This window comes from Propithecus coquereli, unplaced genomic scaffold (genome assembly GCF_000956105.1).
Source record: "Propithecus coquereli isolate 6110/MARCELLA unplaced genomic scaffold, Pcoq_1.0 Scaffold25, whole genome shotgun sequence".
Lineage (NCBI taxonomy): Eukaryota > Metazoa > Chordata > Mammalia > Primates > Indriidae > Propithecus > Propithecus coquereli.
Window position 1 is genome coordinate 600,656 of NW_012148063.1, and position 24,808 is coordinate 625,463.

Here is a 24,808-nt window from a genome sequence, read left to right on the forward strand (position 1 = left end):
CCCCCTTTAATTATTCAATTTTTTTTTGGTTCTTATACATCCAAACCACAGTAACCTTTTCATTTCCTTCTCCAATTTCCCATCAGTAAAATAAGGAAATTTGACCAGAGAGTTCTGAAGGCCATTTCTAGTTCTATGAATTCATTTCATTTTTCAAATATGTTGCTCTCTTTAACATATTATACTTGAGTTGTAGGTCTTATTTTTTATCCTTTTCAGTCATCGATTAGAGTAATAGAACTTAGACATTATTCAGTAGCAGTTACCATTGAGGGCGTCCCCACCCTGCTCCGGCTGCTGTGCTAAACACTGTGCTTACATGATCTCATTTAATCATCACAGCACTCCTAGAAGGCTGGAATCTTATGATCCACATTTTGCCAGAAAGGAAACTAATTCTCAGAGACATCCTGCTACTTGTGCAAACCAGGGATCTAGCTAATGCTGGAGCTAGGTTTTGACATCAGGATCTTTCTTGCTTTAGCACACTATGTTGCATCCTAGCCTGACACCTGGTCTTCCCACTCTGCTGTTCAGTGATGCCTCCTTTGGTTTGCTGCTGTAGCTTTCTGTTTTCCAAGTATACCTTGTCTTTTGGGGCTACATAACATTTTGGTTGGGAAAGGACCATCTTCTTGTTCCTTGCAAACCTATTTTACCTGTGTATTCAGCAGTCCAAGGCTGCCAGGTAGCCCACGCTGCATCCCTGCAGCAAAATTTATTCACAGCAAAATCTATTTAAATGCTGGAGAATTGTACAAGGTGTTGGTCACTCTTTTGCCATTTTGTGTCATAATAATATGACTTTTGAAAAACAGTTACAAGCCTGCTCAAGAAGCAGATTTTACTGTCTAAGGAATGTATCCTGGTATCACAGTTTCGCAAAATTATTGAGAATGGCCACGAGCCTTATGCCTTAGACCTGCACTCCCAGTGTATTCTGTTGCCTTTTAGAGGATGTCCTTCCAGTATTCCTTTCCTTTCCTGTCTTCTCCACTCCTTGTTTTCCTTGTCTTATCATTTTTTTCTATCTCATTTCTCCTCTGTCTTTTGCTTTCTTCTTTCCTTTTTTCCTTTTCACCTATCTCCTTTAAATTTGTTTTTTCTTGTCTGATAGTAGTAGTGTGATTCTTTGAACAAGTTATATCAAGTTTGCAGATGAAAATCTTAGACCACATAGGACATTTCCTTGCTGCTGACTGGAACATGTCTTCCCTGTGTAGATTTCTGGGCATTCCTACCTGCACTAATCTGCTCCATGATTTCCGTCCTCATCCATGCCTACCGTCCTGAGTGCCTGCTTGCTGAGAAGTCATAAAACCACTGCATTTTGGATATGAAAGGGTTTTTGACATTACCTCATGCAACGAACTCATATTACCAATGAGGTGACATTCCCACTGTGGCTAATTTTCTTTCCTATCTCACACAAGTACGAGTGACTAAAAGCTCTCATCTCTATCCATTCCTACTTTTTAAAACTCCAGATTTGAAGTTTCTACTCCCTCTAGATCAGGATTTCTCACCCTCTGCACTACTGACATTTTGGTCAGATAATTCTTTCTCGTGGGGAGCTGTCCTGTGCATTTTAGGATGTTTAGCGGCATCTCTGGACTCTACCCGCTGGATGCCAGTGGCAAACCCCTGCCCGTGTTGTGAGCACGAACCACCACGTCTCCAGACATTTCTAAATATCTCCTGTGTGTGGCGGGGGATGGGCGGCCAAACTGTCCCCAGTTGGGAACCACTTCTCTACACTTTCCCACCTCAGTGTCTTCTAAACTCTTCAGATTCACGGTATCCACAACTGAATACATTATCTTTCTCATCCAGTGTGTTCCTTTCTTGTTCATCTCTGTCTTAGTGACATCAGCATTCACCTAGAAGCTAGAGTGATAAAGTTTAAATTAACCGTGAAATCCACCTCCTCCCTCACTAGATTATCCAGTTAACCCTCAAGTAATCTCTGCACTATTTCTGAACCCAGACCTCCCCTTTGTCTCCGTCCTACTGTGCTGGCTCCGATCCTGGTTGTCCCTCTGAGATTCCTTCTTTCCCCACCATTGACTCTGTTTCTGGGGCCAGGCCCCTCCATCTCCCACAGCGGTGCCAGAGAGGACTTTCTAAGGCACAGCTGTGATCATCATACTTCCTGAATCACCTTTCATTGGCTCCCTCAGTTCTTTAGAAAGTCCTGTGTAGACTTCTTATCTTGATCATCGTGACTCTCTATTACAAGTGTCATAAGCACCGATATACGCAGAGCCAGTGAGATGATGTAAATGAAGAAGGCCAGTGAATGAGAGTCCAAGAGGCAGCGCTGGGGATTAGGTGTCCTGGTGAGCTCTTGTTCAGGCTAAAAACACCTGGCAGCTGAATTCGGCCTGAGGGCTGTTGGTGGAACTTTGCACATTCACGTTTCTCTCCTGTTGCTTCTAAAAGAGGCTCTGCCACTGGGGTTCCTTCTCAGAATCTTATCCATTCTTTAAGGCTCATTTCAGATGCCGCTTTTCCATAAAACCTTTCTTCGAACTCTCTCCTCTTCAGGCAGAAAGTCTCCTTTCCTTTGTCTAGGTTCTCACGGTGTTGGTTTGCACTTCTCTTAAAGTGTTATTCTCCTAATGCCTTGTGTTAGTTATGATCGAATATCTTATCTTTTCTACCAGCTCATAAACTTTTTGTGGTCAGGAACCAGATTTTGTTTATCTTTGTGTCATCTCCAATGTACAAAGTCTTCCACGACACCCAATAATAATTTTTTGTTAATGACACTGGCCCGGTCACTTCCGTAGCTTGTGGCAGAATCAGGAGGAGAATCCACATCTTCTGATAGTCATTTCAGCTGTCATTGTCATCAAATTCACCTCCTTCTTGTTCATTGCTACTCATCAATTCCTGGCTTATTCTTTTATAGACTTAACAAAAGTTAACACCCATCTGTTTTGGTAGGATTTTCTTAATCTCTAAATGCATTTGGCTTGTGCTTATACTCCACAAACCTGTTATGCAACTTTTAAATTCCAAATGGAGATAAGCAAAGAGTCATATCTTTCCCATTAATCATATCTTTCTTATGAAGTAAAATCCTTAAGGTCTCACTACATGTAAGAATATTTTGGTACATGTTAATGATGAGGAAAGTATGTAAATAACATTTATAAATAATATAAAATATAAAAATAAAATATAATCTATAATTTTAAAATTTTTCTAATTTTTCAATCATTAACATGCACATAAATATTAAATTTCAATATTATCAAATTACCCTCTTGGTGTTTGAGGGTAATTGCTCTTGATGCCATTGACAGGTGAATAAAAGTAAAAAATATTGTGACCAGCAGCCCATTTGAAATTTTATACATGTGGAAGATGACTTTTGAGTGACAACTAAGAATGCTGTTTTGTTTTTTTTTTTATGCCTTACGGGCAACCAACCCCTCTGATGAAAGTGCACTCTCTGATTAGCATGTCACCTTGATCTTTCCATTGCTCTTTTCTGATCATATTGTACACAATAAACATTTTTGGTAATAAAATGTAGATATCTGTAAATTTTAAAGCTAAGTTGTTGAGAGCTGGGAGGCAGAAAATGATATTAGCTTCATCTTTTTTTCCTATATCTCAGGCTTTGTGACACTACCTATGAAAGGTCGGCCACCTCCATAGGCTGTTTGCATTTGCATAGAAATAGGGAAAAGAGAAATCCCTAAATCGTGAGTAGCCCTGTAACCCATGGATCACCAATGTTGCTAACTGGAGACAGGGTTTCACCTGTGCTGATTATAATGATGTCCTGTTCTCTCAAATCGCCTTTCCAAATCCAGGCATTTGTGCCTTACAGGGCCATCAGGGGGATAGAATTTACCCAAATCTTTCCTTGTAATTATTCAAATGTTAGTATTGGCAAGTGGGGTTTGGTGATTATAGGAATATATTAATAAAAACTTGCTGGGTTGCTATCCCACATATATGAGTAGAGGACATATTTTGTATCTTATGTCCGTTTAAAGAGTTATTGCTTGATTTACTCCCTGATGACAGCCCATGATATCTTAATTCTAGGAGTTCGTAACTTTCCTGGTAGTCATATGCTCGTAGGCTAATTTTATCCCTGCCATGCTTAGCCTACCCACACTTTCCAGTTCTTCCCTGTATCCTGCAGCAGTGACTTCCAAGCACTTAATGCAGTCATCTCTTCCTGTGAAAACTAAGGAATAAAAGTTATTATAAGGTATAAATAAAGAACTTAGTAATTTCTCTTGGGGTGGTGTGTGTTTGTGCATGTGTATATTTTACAAGAGGAAAGTTAAAGATACTAAGAACGCCTGTGAAAGTAATCAGGAAATGGAGAAAACTTGTTTTCCATTCTAGCACCTAATCCTTTGGTGTGTTTTGGCACTAGAAAACACAAAATATGTCCTCCGTGTCCACTAGGAATGCGTCTCTGCATTTAGTCCTGCTTGAGTGCTTATACTGGAAAAATATACACTGAAAACGGGAGCAGAAGTGTTCATCACATATGGTTCCTTGTGGGGGTCTCTGCTTTTGCAAGAGTAAAATAATGTTCAAGGAAACAATGTAAATGTCCTGTTCAGTAAGACTATCCAGTTTCCAAGGGACTGTCTAATTTTGTTTTGCTGGCGCCATCCATGCTAACAAATTCTGAGAAATATTTGTGGATTTCTCAGTGAAGCCAAAGCACTCTCTTTTGACTCCTGTTCACTCTCAGAGAAAAAACTATTCATCCATTTGAAAAGCAGGGACCAATTTGACAAGCAGAATATTCCCTCTACCAAGCCTTTGGCCAGAGAGTTGTTGCTCTAACTCTTTCCATCGCTCCTGCATCAGGAGGCTCTGCCTGAAGGAAATAGTATTGGACAACAGAAAGTTCTTTTACTTGTAGGCATAGAACAGGAATAAGTTCTCTTCCTTAAGAGAAAAACAGGTTGCTGTACCAGAGAGACCATTTGCCTCTTCTACTAAACAGCAGACTGTTTTTTAATGACAAATTCATTTTAAATTGAAAAAAAGTCATTTTCTAAAATCAAGAACATTCTCATTTTAGGTTGTTTATTATAAATAAAAACATGCAAATAAAAACATGCAAAGAAAAAAAAAAACAATGCTTCAAGCAACAATTTTATTGGGTTTTTTTTTTTCCATGTAAAACTTCAGGTAAATTCTTTGCAGGTTTTTTTTTACTTGGAAGAATAAAAAAATAGAGTTCTGAAATGAGTTGATGGATTCAGAATGTAATCCATCCACATGTGTTTTTGGGCATAAAGAGAGAGACCTCCCTTTATGTTCCCTTTCCAGAATTGTACCCTCTGAAGAATGTGTGCACTGCTCAAGGGGGATCCACTACGCATTACAGCAGCCGGAGCAGCAGGTCGCAGGGCTGGGGTCGGGGAGGCGCGGTGGTGAGTGAGCCACTCGCCCGCGAGTTGGCCCTGGGCAGGAGTCAGTTTCAGTAATACCATCAGCTTTGCTGGATTCTCTTCTTAACTTGCCAGGAGTGCTTGGGCCCTGTTTGTGCACCTTAACATGCATGTCTTTTTGCCCCATTCATACCCCAAGAACTTTGCTCATAACATTTTTTCACTGTACCTTATGGAATTGAGTGAAAAAAAGAAAAGAAAGGAAGCTAACATTTATTTAACTTCTTTAATGTATATGACCCCGCTCTGGGTTATTTCCTAAACTGTATTTCATTCAGTATGTGAGAATACAGGTAGGAAAAAATGTTGCTAGTGTATATTCTGACCCAGGATCCCTTGATTCTTTCGGGTTCTGAGCCCTTAATTACTCAGCAGTAGGTGCCACTTGATTGATTGTTAAAAGTGTTTGGTTTAGTGCCCTGACAAACGCTGGAAATATAAAACTTTAAACTGTAAAGGAGAAAATTTGAGGCCAAGAGATGAGAGACATTAGCCAAACTGCCATTATTACTGCCACTTCTGATTGTAGATGAATCAAAATATTTATTGAACTAAAAACCAACTGAAATATATATATTTTAAATGGGTCAATTATACATAAACTATGTCTTGATAAAGATGTTAAACATATGTGCATACACACACACACACACACACACACATTAAATCTTCAGGAAAAGTCAATTTGACCGACAAGACCATCCATCATGAAAGAGCTTGAAAGAGATCTATTGGAAAAAGGTGAAAAAACAAAAAATTCAAACCAAGGATTCCTCCTTAAAAACAAAGTAACTAAGCAGCAGTTTATTATACAACTTGCTAAGCCACAAGTCTAAATCCTTGAGAGAATTCAGCTTATAAACAGGAAGGATCCACTCAATATAAAACTGCTCCAGAGAAAAAGGAATAATCCTAACCCAAGAATTAATTCTGTGTAGGAGGTTATTTTGACATTTCTTACATTTTTTACACACTACACTATTTTTTATTTGTCATTTATTATTAACCGGATTGTTTAAAGTACAATCAAAATAATATTTTTGACAGTTTAATTTTAAAATATACTACTCTTATTTAAGTTACCTATATTAATACTATGTAGGGACAATGAAGTAATTCCCCTCTCATACTTGCTTTTGTTATAGCTACCTCTCCATGTTGACATGGGAAAGATCCTCATTGGTTTTAATGAGTGCTATTAAAATCCAGCTATCGGGGAGATGGCCACTTTAAAGTCTGTGTTCGTTGGGACTCAGTTTGCTCCAGCTCAGTAGGAATTATTCAGCACCAGCATATCCACAGGGTTCGGCCTGAGACTAGCTCTTTCCATTGCTCCAGCTTCAGGAGGCTGCCTGCAAGAAGTAGTGTTGGACAACAGAAAGCTCTTTCATGTGTAGGCCTAAACATAAGTTCTCTTCCTTAAGAGAAAGGAAGGACGACGTAAAAAAAGAGTTATGTAAGAGGCAGACCTGCCCTCGGAGAATTGAATGTTTAGTGGTAGAGTAATGTTAGTATACAAATGAATGTACTAAAAAGGAGGACATTATAAGCAGACTCTCACCACACCTCACATCGTCCATGTGTGGTTTATCTTCCTTCATCACTTTCTGATGGCTGTGCATTCAGAGGGAAAACCGATTCCTGGCGTATGCTTGCTTTTGTATACCGATTCATTCTTGACATTTCCAAGCAGGGTATTTAGTGACTATACTTATTATACATTTATCCTGCTTCAAAGTATACTGTAATGTATGTACAGCTCTAAACGCAAGACCATTCCATATCTTGGTCTTTGGAGGCTGGCAGGAGGGAAGTAGAGGGTATTGGCAGAGGTTTATCAAGGTAGATGGGCCCCGTTTACACATTGAGATACAGCATTACATATGTCAAGGTGTTAGTACTGCTTGGATATTTTCCTGCGACAACAGCTCTTAATTTTATGAATGGATAGAGGTTTGGCTTCACAGTAAATGAAGTTAGTATGTGTATTTCCATTCCTTGTATAAAAGTTGAATTTTTTTGATTATTAATGTCATGGTTAAATGTCCTTAATGTCTTATAATTGAGTTCTAATCTCTACCCTGGCATTATTGACTTCTCCCTGTGGGCTCCTAATAAGAATGAAATTTCTCTTTTGATTCTTTTAGAGACATTTATTAAGCCGTTTAATATTCTTATTTGTTATTTTTCCTGGGTTTTCAATTTATAAAATAGAAAGGAGATGTAAAAAACATACTGTCGGTATCTTCTTTGATTTTACACCACAGCAGAGAATCAATTTCTTAACCTGATTGCTTATTTACCACTGTGAATTGGTGCAGATACTGGGATCCATCATGGCTTTATCATTGGAAAAGGGGATGCAAGGAGCATGATAAGATGTTGAGGGAAGGCTGCTTACTGCATATGCAGCATACCCAGGCACTCTGCAGACTAGGTTTCTATTAGTACATCGGACCCCCCGAGAAGACAAGGGTTGTGTATCTCCCAGTTTTGCCAAGACAAACGTAACTACTATGTGCAGTTGAGCCTGTGGATAGGGCCACTTTAGCCTCTGAGGAGAGCAGAGCCCGAGAGAGTGCTTAATTCAAAGTGGGTATGGTGCGGAGTTCAGGGAGGAAGATTTCCAGATTTGTGGTCTTGGCAGTTGAAAGGTTGGCAATGCAGTTGATAGAGATTAAGAAGACAGAAGAAAGATTAGATGGTGGGGAAAGCTGAGGAGGTTTTCCTTATACGTGTTGGGTTTAAAGTGCAGGAAGGGTACCCTGAAGGGTAGGATCAGAGGGAAGTTGGAGCTCAGAAGAGAGATCAGAGTTGAAGACGAAAGATTCGAAAGTCAAAATTTTATAACCAAATATAGCCAAAGAATCTAACTTTCATTACTAGGCCCTCCACTAGATGCTCTCTGATAATCCTATAATGATGAATTTCAATTAAGATCAAAAGGGAAGTGGATATAAGTGCATGTGTGTGTTTGTATGTAGTCATGTCTCCACTCCATACACATAAGTAACATATTATATACAATATTCTGCATATTGCTTTGGAGTTTGCTATAATACATGTATATGTATAAACGTCTTCTTTACTCCTTTTCATGACTACCTTATATTCCATTGTGTAGCTATATCACAGTTTATTCAACCAATCCCCTATTGATGGGCACACAGGTTCTTTCTAATTTTATGAATAAGTCACTTTGTAGTTTTCTTTTTTTTAATTTTTCAGGGTCGACTTTCCATGATTATCTTTTGCTTTTTTTTTTCTTCCACGTATTAACGCAGTACAAAAGTTTTTGTTGCCTGGATACCTTGCATAATGCTTACATTGGGGCTTTTAGTATGTCCATCACCAGAATGGTGTTCATAGTACCCAATAGATAAGTTTTTAACCCTCATCCCCTCAACCTTCCTCCCTTCTTGCTTTCCAATGTCATTTACATCTCTCTGTGCTTGTGTGTGCCTATCGTTTAGTTCCCAACTGTTAGAGAGTACATGCGGTGTTTGTTTTTCCCTTCCTGAGATACTTCACTTAGGATAATGGTCTCCAGTTGCATCCAAATTGCTGCAAAAGGCATTATTCCATTCTTATTTATGGCTGAATAGTACTCCATGGTGTGTGTGTGTCTCTCTATATGTGAGATATATGTATATATATATCACATTTTCTTTAGCCACTCATGGGTTGATGGGCACTTAGGTTGATTCCACGTCTTTGCAATTGTGAATTGTGCTGCAATAAACATTTGAATGCAGGTGTCTTGATAAAATGACTTCTTCTCCTTTGGGTAGATACCCAGTGGTGGGATCGCTAAATTGAATGATAAGTCCACATTAATTTCTTTGCGGAATCTCCATGCTGTTTTCTGTAGAGATTGTACTAATTTTCAGTCCCACTGGCAGGGCATAAGCGTCCTTTCTCTCTGCATCCACCCCAGCATCCACTGATTTTTGACTTTTTAATAATGGCCATTCTGACCGGGGTAAGGTGGTATCTCCTTGTGGTTTTAATTTGTATTTCCCTAATGATTAGTGATATTGAGCATTTTTTTCATATGATCTCAAACAAATAAGCAAGAAGAAAAACAAACAACCCGATTAAAAAGTGGGCAAAAGACATGAAAAGAAGTTTTTCAAAAGAAGAGGGACCAACTTCGTATTTTTCTCAGCCTATCTTTGTGATAGATTCCTAGAAGTAGGATTACTGGGTCAAAAGATACGTATATATATAATTTTGCTAGATATTAGAAAATTTACCACCAATGATATTGTGTCATTGTGCTTTCCCACCAGCAATGTATAAGAGAGCCCCTTTCTCCACAGCCTCTCCAACAGAGTATATTGTCAAACTTTTGGATTTTTTCCAATCTGATAGGTAAGAAGTATCTCAGTATGGTTTTAATTACATTTCCTTTCATCTATGAATAAAATTGAGCATCTTATTTATGTTTAAGGGCCTTTTTATTCAATCTTCTGTGAATTGTACATTCATATCTTTTGTCCATTTTTATATCAACTCGTCTTTTTCTTTTCTTGATTTTTTGGGAGCTCTATGTATGTTAGAGATAGATTATCTGTTCTCAATATAAACTGCTAATATCTTTTATCAATTTCTCATTTGCCTTTGAACTGTTTTTAGAGAGTTTTGCATGCAAAATATTTTTTGTAAATTAAGCTTTGTAGCAGAATGTATTAACTTTTTATTTTATTGCTTCTTGATTTGGAGTCATAGGAAGGGTTTCTCCGCCCTCAAGTTATAATTATATTCACCTATACTTTCTTCTAGTACTTTTTACTCTTATATTGTGGGTCCATTTGGAATGTCTCCTGATGATATACAGTATGAAATAAAGATTGACTTTCATATTTTTCCAAATGGCTATTCTGTTGTCCCAACACCATTTATTAAAAAGTCAATATTTTTCAAAGGATTTGAGATATATTTTTAATTGCACACTAAATTTATCTATAAACTTAAGTCTTTTCTGAAATTTTAATTATCTGCTAAGGTTTCTTTATTTATGAATCAATATCAAATAGCCTTATTTATAGATGTTCCAAATTGTTTTAATTATGGCCATACTATCTCCCCAGTATTGCCCTTTAATTATTCAAAGTTTTACAGGTGATTCTTCCTTGCTTCTTTTTCCATGTGACCTTTAGAATTAACTTTAACTCCATAAGAAAATTTGTTGATAATTTTATTGGTATTATGTTAAATAGAAGTTGTCTTAGAGGGTATTGATGTCTTTATGATGTTAAAACTTCCTATCCAAGAACAAGGTGTGTGTTTTCATTTGTTAAATCTTTTGTGTCTTTCCTTAGTGTCGTCAAGTATTCTTATATATATTTGGCACAAATTTTCAAGCTTATTCCTAGCTATTCTGTATAAATACATATCATTACATTATACAAATATATAGCTATAATATATAATATTTAAAATATATTCTATAATATGTATGTGTTATATATATAAATATTAATTTATTTATATATATATTTTTGCTATCACAAATGGGGGCTTTTCTTCCATCATATCATTCTTAACTTGTTATTCTCTATGTGGGTAGGTAACAGATTTTTGCATGTTACTGTTAAGACCCTACTACTTTACTAAACTCTTTTGCTGTTTAGTATAGTTTTTTCACTGATTCCCACGGGGTTTCCTAGTATACAATTATATCATCTGCAAATAGACATTGTTTTACTTCTTTCTTTTTATCTCCAAGCACCTAAATTTTTTTCTTATTTAATGGATTGAATAAACCTCTAACATATTGTAAAAATAGTAGCAGTAGTGGGCACCATTTCCTTATTACTATATATTCATGTTACAAAAGTTTTTAGGTGTTTCTGTATTATTAAGTGCTTTTATTAATAATGAAGGTTATTGTCATTTGGCATCAAAATTCATAAGAAAGTTTGGTGTGAAATTTTTTCTTTGTGTAGTCTTTATGAAGTTTTTGTAATCAGTATTACACAGGCATTACAAAAATGGTTTGAAATTATTTGATCTTTAAAATTTAAAATATTAGAAGAATTCTCTTTTGAAACCATCTGGACCTGGTGACTTCTTACAGGGGAGCTCTCTGGAAACTTTATTTCTTTTGTAGTAATTGATATTTTTAGACTTTCTATCCCTTCTGGAGTCAGTTTTTGTATATCAAATCCTACAGTTATCCATTTCATCTGGGTTTTTTAATTTATGTCATTGAGTTGAACAAATCATTCCTGATGATTTTTTAAAAAATGTTCTCTGGTTTGATGGTTACTTCCACCTTATAATTTATTTTGTGTGTTTATTCTTCTCTTAGAAAACTTAGATGGCTAGTGGTTTCTCTATTTTGTTGATTTTTTTCTCAAAGAACTAACTTAAATTTTTATCTTAGTTCTACTAGATTTCTGCTTTCTAATTCATTTAGTTATACTTTTAGCTTTATTAAGTCCTTCCTTCTGCTGGCAGTTAACTTTTTAGTTCATTCTCTAGCTTTTTGAATTGATATTTCATTTATTTATTTTCATTTCATAAGACAGATAATTAATGCTCAGAATTTTCTCAAAGCAATGCTTTAGCTATGTCTCATAGATGCTGATATATCTTACTTTCATCATCATTATTTCCTAAAAATTCAGCAATTTCACATTTTATTTTCCTTTTTATTCAAGAGTAGTTTCATAGTTTAATTTTCAAGTTGGAAGGGCATGTTTTGTTTTTGTTTTATTATTAATAAATACTTTTTGCCTTGGGTCAGAGAATACTGCTTGTATTTCAATTATTTTTGGAACTTATTAAAATTTTCTTTGTAGCCTAATATAATTTTAGCTTTTTAAAATGATCCTTATACACTTGAAATGAAGGTTTATTTAGTCTTATTAAGATAGAAGGTAAAATATTATCTGCCTATGTCTATTTATCTTCTTTTAACCTACAATTTCTGTTTAATGAAAACTTATGATCTGTTATCCACTGTATAAGTATTTATATTTATTTACTTCTGTTATATGCACTATGGTTTTTTGTGTTATAAAGTTTTTGATTCATTTAATCTTTTGGGAGGATTGAATTTTAACCCCATCTAATATCAAGATCGTGATCCCTGGTTCCTTTTTATTTTCACTTATTTAATACATTTTTTCCTGTTCTTTATTTTAAATCTCAGAATAACTTTGCTGTAATTTTCTATTTTATGTAGTCTAAAATTGGATTTTACTTTATTAGCCAATCTGAAAATATTTTTAGTAGATGAATTGTCAATTACGTGTTTGATTCAAGCTCTGTTATACTGTTTTTTATTTCCTGTACATCAAATGGTCTTTTTTCTTTGCTATTTATTTATTGACTTACTGAATTTCTTTTGTTTTTAGGTATTTTGTATTTTTGTTCTGGTGGTTAGGTTTATATTTACTTAATCAACTCTTTCTTCAGAAACTGTTCATATCCTACGCTGAGCGATAGTGACGTTAGCTAGTACCTTAATGTTTGCTGACCACCTTCCTCCGATTTCAGCCGCTAGTATTATCTTAGTGTTAAACTTCATAGTATTAAATCTGCTTAAGCTTTGACTACTCGGTTTGTCTGAACCAAATGATATCAATTTCCTTCCAGCAAACCCCTATGAGGTAATTTTCAGCTAATAATAATTTCCATGGCTATTCTTTTCTCATCTTATTTTTATTACTTATATTTTTTATACGTTGTTAGAGCTTATAATACTTACATTCTTTTTTCTGTCACCCCATCCCCCATTTTTAGTGTTAACACTATAATTAAAGGTATTAATGTCCACCGTCATTCAGACCATATGCTGGTGATTCTCTCTCTCTCTTTTTTTTTTTGGTTGTCTGGAGCTTTTTTCAGGAAGAGCTCATGAGAATATTTTTTTCTTTGGTTGAAAAATAGTCATAATTACTTTTCTCTGTCCTTTATGCTGCAAAGTTTGGCTGCATACAAAATCTTTGGCTCATATTTTTTCTCAAGTATTTTTAAGTGATTGCTTCATTGTTTCGTAGTGTAAAATGTTGCTGTCAAGAAGCTGGATGGAAGTCTGATTTTCTTTCCCTTATTAGTGACTTGAACTTTTTGTCGGAATGTCCCATTTTTTTTTTTTTACCTAAACTTAAATTGCAATAATTTTATTAAGATATGTCTCTGTGTTGACCATTTTAGATCCCTTTTCCTAGGTATGTGGTATTTTTCAGTATGCAGATTGAAATCTTCTTTCACTTCTGACTCTCTTGATTTATAGTTTTAAATAATTGTTTTGCCACATTGCTTTGATTTTCTTCTTCCGAGGCCTACTGATACATACAAAGGATACCCTTGACCTTTTTCTAAATGATTTTCTCTTAAATCTTTTTATTCTTTTGCATTATTACTCTTTATCTTCCCACCCTTTATTCCTTTCACTGTGCCATCCATAGTCGATGTGCTATGTCCTTTACAATTTAGTATACTTTCTGAATGTTTTTCCTTCTTTTGATATTCATTCCTAAAGTGTCTCAGCTCTTATTTTATTTTCTTCTATTGCCTGACCATATCATTTCTGAGTTTTCTATTTCTGAAATGTGCAACTAACTCTCTTTGAAAGCTTTGACCATTTTCTTCAGTATTTTTAATTCATTCTAAAATAATTGGGCTACAGTTTTCATCTGCTTTGTGGACAGCAGTACCATGAAGAGCTGAACTGTGAAAGCAGGCCTACATGAATCACAGATTTAGCCATACCAAGTTTTTACTAACAACCAGCAAAGAACACAAGCTAGAAAGGGATACAAACAAACAGCATCATCCATCATTGAAAGGACTCTGAACCATCACATGGAGATTTCAAAGGATTCTTCTTCTTTGTTGCAATGTGTTTTGATTTTTGGAGTGCTAGATGATTGCTAACTATGTATGTGGCATAAATTTGCTTAGAGTAAGCCAAGGGTTTGATACTCAGTTTTTATATTTTATGGTCATGAGATAGAAAGCCTACAAGATTATTTTCCATTTTCTAGCAGCTGCATCCCATAAAATAAAAAATTCCAGGTTTTTTTTTTTTTAACCATGAGCAATTTAGACAGAGATTCTTAGATAAGAACTTCCTTTGTTATTATTCAACCCCATCAAATGCTTATAAGAAGGTCAAGTTAATCAATATACAAAAATCAAATCTATTTACATCAGCAACAAATATAAAACATTATAAATATATATAATTATATATACTTTAATGTATAATTGTACATACTTTATAGTAGCAATCAAAACTACAATGTATTTTGAAAGAAATTTAATAGAGAAATTGCAGGAGCTTTATAGGGACAAGTATATAAACCTCTGTTGAAAGACACTAAGGTCATGAAGCATTAAAAAGAAAGCTATACCATGTTTATGGCTAGCAAGATTCGTGATTGCAAATATATCAGTTCTCTACAAATTGGTCTATAAATTCAGTGCATTTCCAGTCAAAATATTTAGCTCATCTAAAATTTATATGGAAAAGGGAAAGTACCAAGTATAGACAAATGCTCTTGAAGACTAAAATTAAGGTCGGAAGATGCACAAAAATTATAATTAAGTTATAAAATCATAAAGCTATAATAATGAATACAATGTGGTATTGGCATAGAAATAAGCACATTAACTAAAGAAATAGAAGAGTTTGGAAACCAACCCTTACATTATGAAAAACTGACTTTTGTCAGAGTAAGCATTGAGATTTCAAGGGAAAGGAGAAACTGGTACGTTAATGATGCTGAGACAATTGGTTATCTACATAGAGAAAAAATCTGATCCTACTTTATACCACATGAAAAAATTAATTCCATAAGAATGAAGGACTTCATTGAGAGGCCTAACTAAAACTTTTGTGAGAAAATATAAGAAAATACCTATCTCAGGATTGGGAATTATGTCTTAAACAAGGCAGAAAAAGTATTAACCATAAAAGAAATATTGATAAAGTCGATCTCCTTAAAATTAACAACTTTCATAAAAAAATAGGTTGCTGGAGAGAGGGGTATTTATTTTTATGATGTTTTATGAAATATATGGTGTATATTATCAAAATTCTTTTATAGGAATCAAATATTACCCTAAAAATATAGAAAGGAAAGAAAAAACCATGTACACAGCTCGTAATGGCATTCCCTTTACAGCCATCATCAACTAAGTCAGGAACCTGCATCACTTTTAAGCTTTTTGAAATGTGAATTGAAAATACTTGTGGAGGGCCCTCATAGATGCATTTAGAAATGGTATGTTCTGGAAAATGGAATTGAAATGTTTTGGTAAGAGTCATGGGCCCAATCCTTGAAATAGATGTTTGTCGAGTTTTCTATAGCATGTAATTACAACACAATAAGACTCAAAAGCATTTCAATAAAGTGGGGGTGGAAAAGAAGCATCCTGCTTCAAGGGCTTCATCAGTTTTCTGCAGACTGGAGCTCTCCAGGCTGTGGGGAGGAACCTTGTTTACCTTGGTGCAGAATCAATTTTAACCATCGTTGAGGTCTGGGGGGGTCAGGGTGCAGTTTGAAGTCCTTGGGAATATGCTGGGTGGGGAAAGAAAAGATGAAAATATTTTTCTAAAAGCCCAGAAATGGGCTTGTTTTGTTTACCAGTCATTTCCAGGATAATATATTGTAGTGCCAATCACTGATGAAATGGTAGGATTATACTTTGGTCCCTACTTTACTTCTGTCTGTTAAAGAAGCTTCTGGTAAATTAGAGCAATGGCATCTGCTCTGTTTAGTGCTGTTCTGTTAGACTAAGGATATAATTTCTACATATACTGAGTCCTGAAGCCTTGGAGATATTTAACTGGGGGAGAGAGAGAGAGAGCGAGAGCACATGAAAGAGAGAGAGATAAAAACGAACAATAAAACAAAAACCAGAACACTACCCTTACGATAAGGATGATGAGAAAACGCATTTATCCATAAAAGACATCTAAATAATCTCTTATTCCTTCCCTGAAAATGGCAGAATAAATGACTGCAAAGATAAATATCCTCTGGTTGGAGCAGAAAGGGTTCATCTGGTCTTTGAAGTCACAGGGACGATATTGAGCCTTCCTACTAATGAAGCTTAGTGAATTTGTCTTAATTTTTATTTCAGTTTCTACTAAGCATTCATGAGCTATTATTCCCCTTCCCTTTCCTATATTGCATTGCCTCAAAAAAAAAAAAAAAAAAAAAACCTTAAGGTCAATCTTTCTAGAATATAAAGGTAAATTTTTTAAGTGATGATAATTTGACAATATGTGTGATACTTGTGGTCCGTAGTGTGCTTCCTGCACAGTCTCTCAATTATTCTGGGAACAGCCCTTTGAGGATATTAAGGTAGATGTTATGATGCATATCTTTTTGCTGGAAACATGAGGTTTACAATGGTTAAGTTAGCTGTTTATGACTGCAAGGCTAGATGGTGGCAGAAATCAAGATTTCTACCCTAATTTCAATGCTTTTTCACTCCACCATTAATAATGGATGCTGATTAATAATATCAGCATTTTCCTAGGCATTGGGAATATACAGAAAAACATGACACAGTGCTATCTCTGAGAGTGTATAATTTATTGGGGGCTGGGGAAACAGTTATACTTATAGGCTTATTATATCAATAAAAATTAGATAACTGCCAAATGAAGGGTAGAGGTGGAAAGTGTTATCTGTGGGTATGTGGCTAACCCAGTCCTAATCTTGGGGGCAGTGCTAGTGTGGAGTGGTGGATGGGGAAGCAGAAGGGATAATCACTGTGAGCAGATGAATGGTTCACTACAAGGTCAGGGGAGACGATGCAAGAGCTGTGGAATCTTTCATCCATGAACCTGGTACCAAGCTCCCAAGTCTTATTCCCAGGACTGGCACCATGCACTGGGCCAGTGAACAGACTTTGGAACCTGTGGAAAAGAGAGCTGTAGGAATTTTCAAACTTCAGTGCAGTAACAGCTTGAGAATCAACCAGGGCATGCTACACTCCACACTGGTGTTCAAATGCACTGGTGTTGGGGGAGTCCCAGAGAGGCCTCTTAGGAAGGATGGGCATGGGATCGGGCACAGTGGAGACTAGAGGTGTGCGGAAGTGAAGCTAACTGCAGAAGCGGGGTGGCTGTTCAGCGTGATGTTTGAGTTCAGGCTTTGCAGATAGACTGCAGGTCTGCTACCAACTACAGTGTGACTTTGTGTAGTCACATAGTCTCTCTGTGTCTCAATTTTCTTTTCTATTGTAACAACACCTCTATCATGGAGTTGTATAAGAATTCAATGATTATATTTTCAGTACTGAGACTACACTTACTAGCACAGAGTAAGAACTCAATAAATGTTAGCTTTTGTTGTTTTTATATTACTATTGCCAGGATTGGTAGTAGAGCTAAATTGCATCATGGCCTAACTTACAAGGTTTGTTGGTCCTAAGATGAAGAAAAGAGTAATATTAATAATATTTTGAGAAATTTGATGACCGGAAATGGAGCTTAGTAATTAAAGAAAAAGAGTGAACATTTTTACCTTCTTATAGAAGTTAGTAAGTCTACAAAATGTTGATTCTGTGTCTGACTTATCATATGGGAGGCTTTTGTTGTCCTATGTGCACTTATGAAGTCACTGAATCATTATTTTAGAACTGGGATAATATCTGACCCCTAGACCAGCACTTTTTAAATTGTGTTCTTTAGGACTTCTCATGGGGGTGGCTGAGGGGTTGCCTTGAAGGAAGGAGGAGGCAGCAGGGCTCTGGGACACCCTCTCAGCTCTTCCAGAGCAGAGGCATGTTGGTTCTGTTTCATAACTGGAGTGCCATATATCATTTTATTTATTAAGAGGATCTCACATCTAAAGATGGGTTGAAAACTACTGATTCAATCCAGCCTTCTTATTTGTGTACGAGGCAATGGAATTCCAGAAAGATTAGGTGATTTTTCTAAGGTTGCACACCATTCACTGACTGAATGGGACCAAGAACACAGGTCTACTTCTTCCTGGTCCAGTGCTCCCGACTAGCTACATAATGCTGCCTATTGCTGCACAACGCAAGATTCCTGCACGTTTCAGATTTTAGCATAATCAAAAGAAAAGTTTAAAAATATACTTCCAAATCAGCATTTATATGCAAGAGCTTCAAAAAGCAAATTAATACGTAACTTGGTGCATATATGTTCATGTCCCCCACCCCATTGGGAATAGCTCAGGGTCATTTGCCCTTCTTCAAATAAATATTATATTTGTTTTATATATATATTTTCATTTGACTAAAACTTAGATTGAGAAACATGAAATGAAGTTAGAAAGTAAAAATTTTGTGGTAAACTCAAGGAAAAAATTGTCTGTAATAAAAGAAGACAAAATAAAATGAATGAAGGACACAAAAGAACTGCAAAAGAGTTGTAGCTTAAAGAAAGCTGTATTCCATAAAACAGGATTGTTTTCAATGTGAGCTAAGAAGTCCTACCATGTTCTATTGTTCACAGGCCTAGTTTGTGAACTGGCTTCCAGGGAAAGCCGTTATTTTCCTAACAGTTGCAGCTTCACCTGTAGTATGAAATGGCTGAAGATTCTAGAAGGAAGGCAGGGTTTAGGCCACTTATAATTCTACTTTTTCAAAGTTCCTGCATTGTTTGGCACAATGCTTTGCATTTGTTGGTCTTCCTTATTGAACTTCAAAACCGTAACACTTTTTCCTAGCCTTAAAGCCAACCATGAAAATCACTACCTCTTGCCCTAATGAAAACCACTTTTAAAATTTCTCTTCTAAAAATGGAGTCTAAAATACCTCAAACATCTTGTCACTCAGGCCTCAGTTAACATGTCCCCTCCTCAACAAAAAGCTAGCTAAAATTGCCCCCACCGACTTGCCTGCTAGTCCCTATTTTATTTTCTAGTAGCACATACTACAATCAGAGAGTATCTTGTTTATGTATTTACCTCTCTCTTATCTGCTACCACTTGACTGTAAGCTCCAAGCAAGTGGGGGAACCGGACTAAGGAGCCAAGGGCTTAGGTCTAGTGGGAGCTTGATAGATACTAATTGAGTGAGAGACTCTAGAATCCCTGTGAAAAGTCAACGTGAGAATTCGTTAGTTTAGTTACTGAAATTTTAACACTCTATACTAGAAAAGTGTCACTTATGTTAAAGGATAGTGAGTAGATTAAGGTTTTATATAAAAGGAATAAGGAAAGAAAGTCACTGTTTTGTCTTTAAGCATTTCAGTGACCATGACTGATCCATTGTAAACATTTTATGGTGCATTTTATTTGGGGTTTTGTGTGCACAAGAACTGTTACCAATGGAATGCCTGGTTAAGAAATGTGAACTTTATTTTCTTCCTGCTATAGCAACTTGGGAAAATAATTCCCCTGTGAGTTCCGTGAGGACAGAGTCTGATCTTTGAAAAACACAAATGTTGGTCACTCTTTTCTTAAAACTGCTCTGAGCTCTCTTGGCTGAGGGGATTAAGACCACCTTCCTGTGGCCTATGGCCTCTGCGCGTGCTGCTGACTCAACAACCCCATCCAGTGCCACATGTGCCTGGGGTCACTGGGGTCCAGCATGCTGACCTTCTTTCAGTTTCTCAAACTTCTCAAGCACTTTTTTTTTTTTTTTTTTTTTTTTTTGCTTCCAAGACCCACACACATTTCTCTCCTTGGTGCATTCTTCCCAATTTTTTTCCTAGCTAATTCCTAGTTCTTTAGTTTGAGATTAAATGTCACCCCCTGAGGGAGGGCTTCTGAGAACACCCACCTGCCCCCTTATCTAAGCTAGTCCCCTTGCTATACTTTCTCATAAGGCTCTATGCTTTTTCTTCTTGACATTTATCACAATTAATAGTTTTATTTTATTTTACCATTGCGTGCGTGCGTGTGTGTGTGTGTGTGTGTGTGTGTGTGTATTTAATGTCTGCTTCCTTACCAAACCGTACACTGCGAGAGGGCGAGCCTGTGTCTGTGTTGCTCCTTGTTAAACCCTCAGCACTTAACTCAGTGCCTGGAACATAGTAGATTCTGACTCAATAAATACTTACCGAATGAAGAAATGAATGAATAAAATTGATCTTTGTGTCCCTAGCGCCTAGCACAGAGTCTGGCATATATAATGGGCTCAAAAAATAGCACTCAACTAAAATCGGGTTAATGTACAAATAAAGCATTATATTTCCTGTACAGAGAAACAATGGTTGGTGTATCAAAAACAGAAACCCTGCTCTCACATCTATAGCATAGAACTCTCTTTGTTCATTCGTTTACCTTCATTCCAGTTAACAGGGTTTGCTCATCTAAGTACACTGGAGAAAAACCACCTAATTGCTTTGTCTGTATAATTCCAAAACATCCAAATGAAAAGTAACTGAGGCATTCTTCCTCACCTTACATACTTGATGAGGGTATCTTAAAAGGCTGAGTGAATCTCTTTTCTGCTGGATATTTGAGTAGACACAATCATTAGAGAATTTTCCCCTCCGGATTTTCTTTAGCTCTTACACTATATAAACCAAAGTCAAGTGGATCATTATCTATGGAAGTGCAGAATTCTATCTCTCTTTGGCAAACCATTCAAACCCAGAAGTGTGTTTTACACATTTGGACAGAAGCATCTATAATAACCAACTTTAGCCTCCTTTCTTGCCACTTTTGCACCCAAAAGCATATGAAAAGAGGACACGTTGAGGCTTGTTCTATTTATTCGACAGGATCTCTTGGCTTAAGAACTCTTTTGACTATCTGCCCCCTGATGTGAGAAAAATAAATAGCAAAGAGTTCCGGTAGAATCGTACTGCTGTGTGACAGGTAGCTTAATGACGATAATTGGACATTGTATGACAAAGTATTTGAAGCTGAAATCCAGACACATCAGATAGGTCAATCTAATATTTGCTGTGTAATTTCCGCCCGCATGAACACAGAGGGCCTGCATCCTTCTGGGTGAGTAACAGATGTATCAGTTACCTGTCCTCTGTGGCCAGGGTTTGGAGGCAGGCTCTCAACACCTCTTGCAAGACCGAGGTCCACCTTTGGAGACCACAGTAAACAGAGAGGAGGAGGCAATGAGGGTCCTCTTGGCCTTGTGCCATGGCCATGATTGGAGGACCTGGGTAGGGCCTTCATTCTGCAGGGGGTTGGATGTGGAATTAGATATGTGTGGACAGCCTGGGAACATGTGACAGCCACTTCCACATTGGAGTTAGTACCTCAGAAAGGCAGTTCTCTATGGGAGAATGACTTTTCTCTCTCAATCAGAAAATACCCTGATGCCACTGCCTGAGAGAAATACTCACTCCTTCCTTTGTTTCAAAGAGCATGGACTTCCTTATACTAAAGGAACCTTTAGGCTTTTTTTTCCTGTTTAATTGGAAATCTATTCACTGGGTACCTATGTTGGTTGGCTTCGTTTGATATATTTCCTTATGTTTTAGATTTTTAAAAAAGGTAATAATAGCGATAAAGCTAAATATGGCTTTAAGCCAAGACAAGCAGAGAGCTGAAACTGTCTTCCTGCACTCGTGTTTCCCAACTTCTTCAGCAAAGTCTGCTTGACATGGCACATCCCTTCTGAGAAGTTACATTCCCAAAATGCTGCTAAATTGCTCCGTGAATTTGTTCCTCAAACTCTCAGTGGAGACAGCCCTGGCTTTCTGTCTCATAGCAACTCTTTTCATGGTAATGGACCAAGAATCATTTTCACTTGATATCCAGTCCTTCTAAATGAATCATATAACATGGTTTTTATCTCCATTCTCTTAGAATTACTCTAAGAAGACGATCTTCTGGCCATATTTTTAAAACTTCTATTTGATTTTATTTTATTCCATTTGTCCTTTAATTCTCTAACTAAACACCACCCTCCCTAAGAGGAATGACTGTTTTTGCAGGTTACTATGATATATTTTTAGCCCATTTGCCTTGACATGTAGCTTGTAATAGTTAAAGGACACTAACATATAAGCATAGAATTGGCCCAAGGTTGTTGGGTTTACATGTTGACAGGTAGGCAGAAGGAAGGTTGGGCGTGAGAGAGACATGTGCTTCTTCTAGTGAGAGCATCAAGCCCCTTCCTGTAACCTTCACATCATCGCATTTGTTCAGAACAGCCTTCAGAGGAAAAGACCCCACCTTGGAAGGTCTTTGAGGAGTCGGAAACAAATGAGTCCTGAGTCATTTTTCAAAACAGGCCATTTGTCCATTTGTAATCAGCCATTTAATATTGTCCTTTGTTATAATGACAGGGACCTTAGTCTCAGTGTCCTACATTTCAGTTCTACATTTCAGTTATTGGTTTCTTCTCTACTTTAGTAGATGCCACCCCTGGAAACTCCACCGCTAAGAGTATCTTAAACTGGAAGCTCCCTTTCCAGGTGTGTAATCTCCACGGCCTCTGCTTCTCCCAGCCCTCACTCCTACTACCTACTTGCTCTTTGATACTTACTACCTTCTATTCTTTTATTATAATAGTTTTCTGAATTCATTTTCTTCCCGGTCTATCCTAAGCCCCATAATTCGTCACAGCAAAATTACTTTCTAGAATTTCTCTGCCCTCGACTGTTCTCTATGCCTAGAAAGTCAATCTTCCACCTCGGGCCACATCCACCATCTACTTTCTCCACTTCCATCCCCGGGCTACCCAGCACTGCTGGGAAAAAGCCAGGATAGCATCCGAGTCTGGCCCATAAATCCATGCTTATCTTCCTCCAATTCTCTAAACGTCGCTACTGTTGCCGTGCACGTTCCCCCGGTGATTTTCTCCCTCCCCCGCTGCTCCTCGTGTGTGTCTTGTCGGCCCATCTTTCTCTCAGGCTGTGTCCCCCAAGATGCTGTCTTTCCTCTCCCTCTGTGCTCTCAGACACTCTCTCTGGGCAACCCTGAAATCTGTGTCTCCAGACGCAAATGCTCCTCTGAGCTCCAGATCATAATTCTCTAAGATCTCTTTGAATGTTCCCCTACCACAAATTCTCTTCCACAGAGGATCCCTGTTTTCACTACTGTAATGTACTGAAATACCATATTTTTTCCCCTTCATACCACTGATTACAACTTTATTTATTCCTTTTTTTATTTCATTCTTTTAAAACTATCTGCCACCCACGTATATTGGAATCTTCTTTTTCGAAAGGCACATTCCTGTCCTTCTCATCGCAACATTCTTATCAACCCGTGTGGGCACATAGTTGGTGCTTAAGGAGTTTGTCAGATGTAGGACAATGATATACGGCAGGGGTGGGCAAAGTATAGTCTGCAGGACAAATGCAATCTGCTACCGATTTTGTAAATAAAGTTTTATTGGAACACAGCCATACTCATTGGGTACATATTGTTTCTGGCTGCTTTTGCATTAAAATGTCAGAGTAGAGAAGATGCAACGGAGACTGTATGGCCCACAAAGCCTAAAATAGTTACCCTCTGCTCTTTTTTAGAAAAAGTCGGCTGCCACTGATAGAAAGGACAGTCTCATGGCACAAGAGGCAAAAAGTATATAACCCAAGGGAGAAAAGAGTAGAGAATGGCGGGCTATCAGGCAAGTCTTCTTGGAACCTACCTGGGCCTGGAAACATGGGGAGATGTGCAAGGGAAGGTGGGGCGAGGTGGGATGCGATGTGGTAGTCCATGCCGACAGCACAGCAAGTGTCTGGAAAATCTGCATTTGTTCAGAGTAATGTGCAGCATCAGTTGCGAGCTGAGTACTAAGCAATGGGCTGGAAGAGACTGGACGAGGGCCAGAAATCCGAGGGCTTGTTAAGGACCTTGTGTCTTAGCCCATCCTGGGGCCCCAACAGCTCTTTCAAGAAGCTTCCCGGGTTCTGCAGGGTCCAGCCTCAGGCTACCTTCCCATATTCTCTGCAAATAATGTCACCTCCTTTTACTAAAAAAGTTGAAGTAAAACTATTTCTAGTATTAACCTCTCAGACTTTCTGCATTTACCTTATTTCTTCTCTCATTCTTGGGTTAGAAAAAGGCATCCTTCCCCTAGGATGAGATTGCTTCTGTGCTCATCTGTTTTCCACAACTCTCTGCTTCCCTCGTCCTTCAGTCCCTCCCTTCAGTCTGTCCCCATCTCCCAGCCTTTCCATTTGACCTTGCCTCCTCCCGACTGCGCCACTCTTCCTCTCATGCCAGAGATGTTGCAGCTCCCCAGTGTCTTCCCTCTGCCTGTTTCTCCTCTCTCCCCCCTCCTCTATCTCTCTCTCTCTCTGTGTCTCAGTTTCTCTCTCAACCTCTCTCTCTCCAATCTCTACATCTGTCTGTCTCTCTGTCTCTGTCGCTCTCTGTCTCTTTGTGTTCCTATCTCTCTCAATATCTCTCTTTCTCCCTCTTGTGCCCTCTTAATCTCTCCCTTCCTCTGTCTCTTCCCATCTCTCTCTCCTTCTCTCTCAAAATCTATCCCTCTCT

At 37.4% G+C, this 24,808-nt stretch overlaps 1 protein-coding gene across 2 annotated transcripts in view; it reads left to right on the forward strand.

Annotated features, from left to right (window-relative positions):
- Positions 1–24,808, forward strand: part of ESR1 (estrogen receptor 1) — a 275,328-nt gene that overhangs the window by 209,273 nt on the left and 41,247 nt on the right. The window lies entirely within an intron of this gene.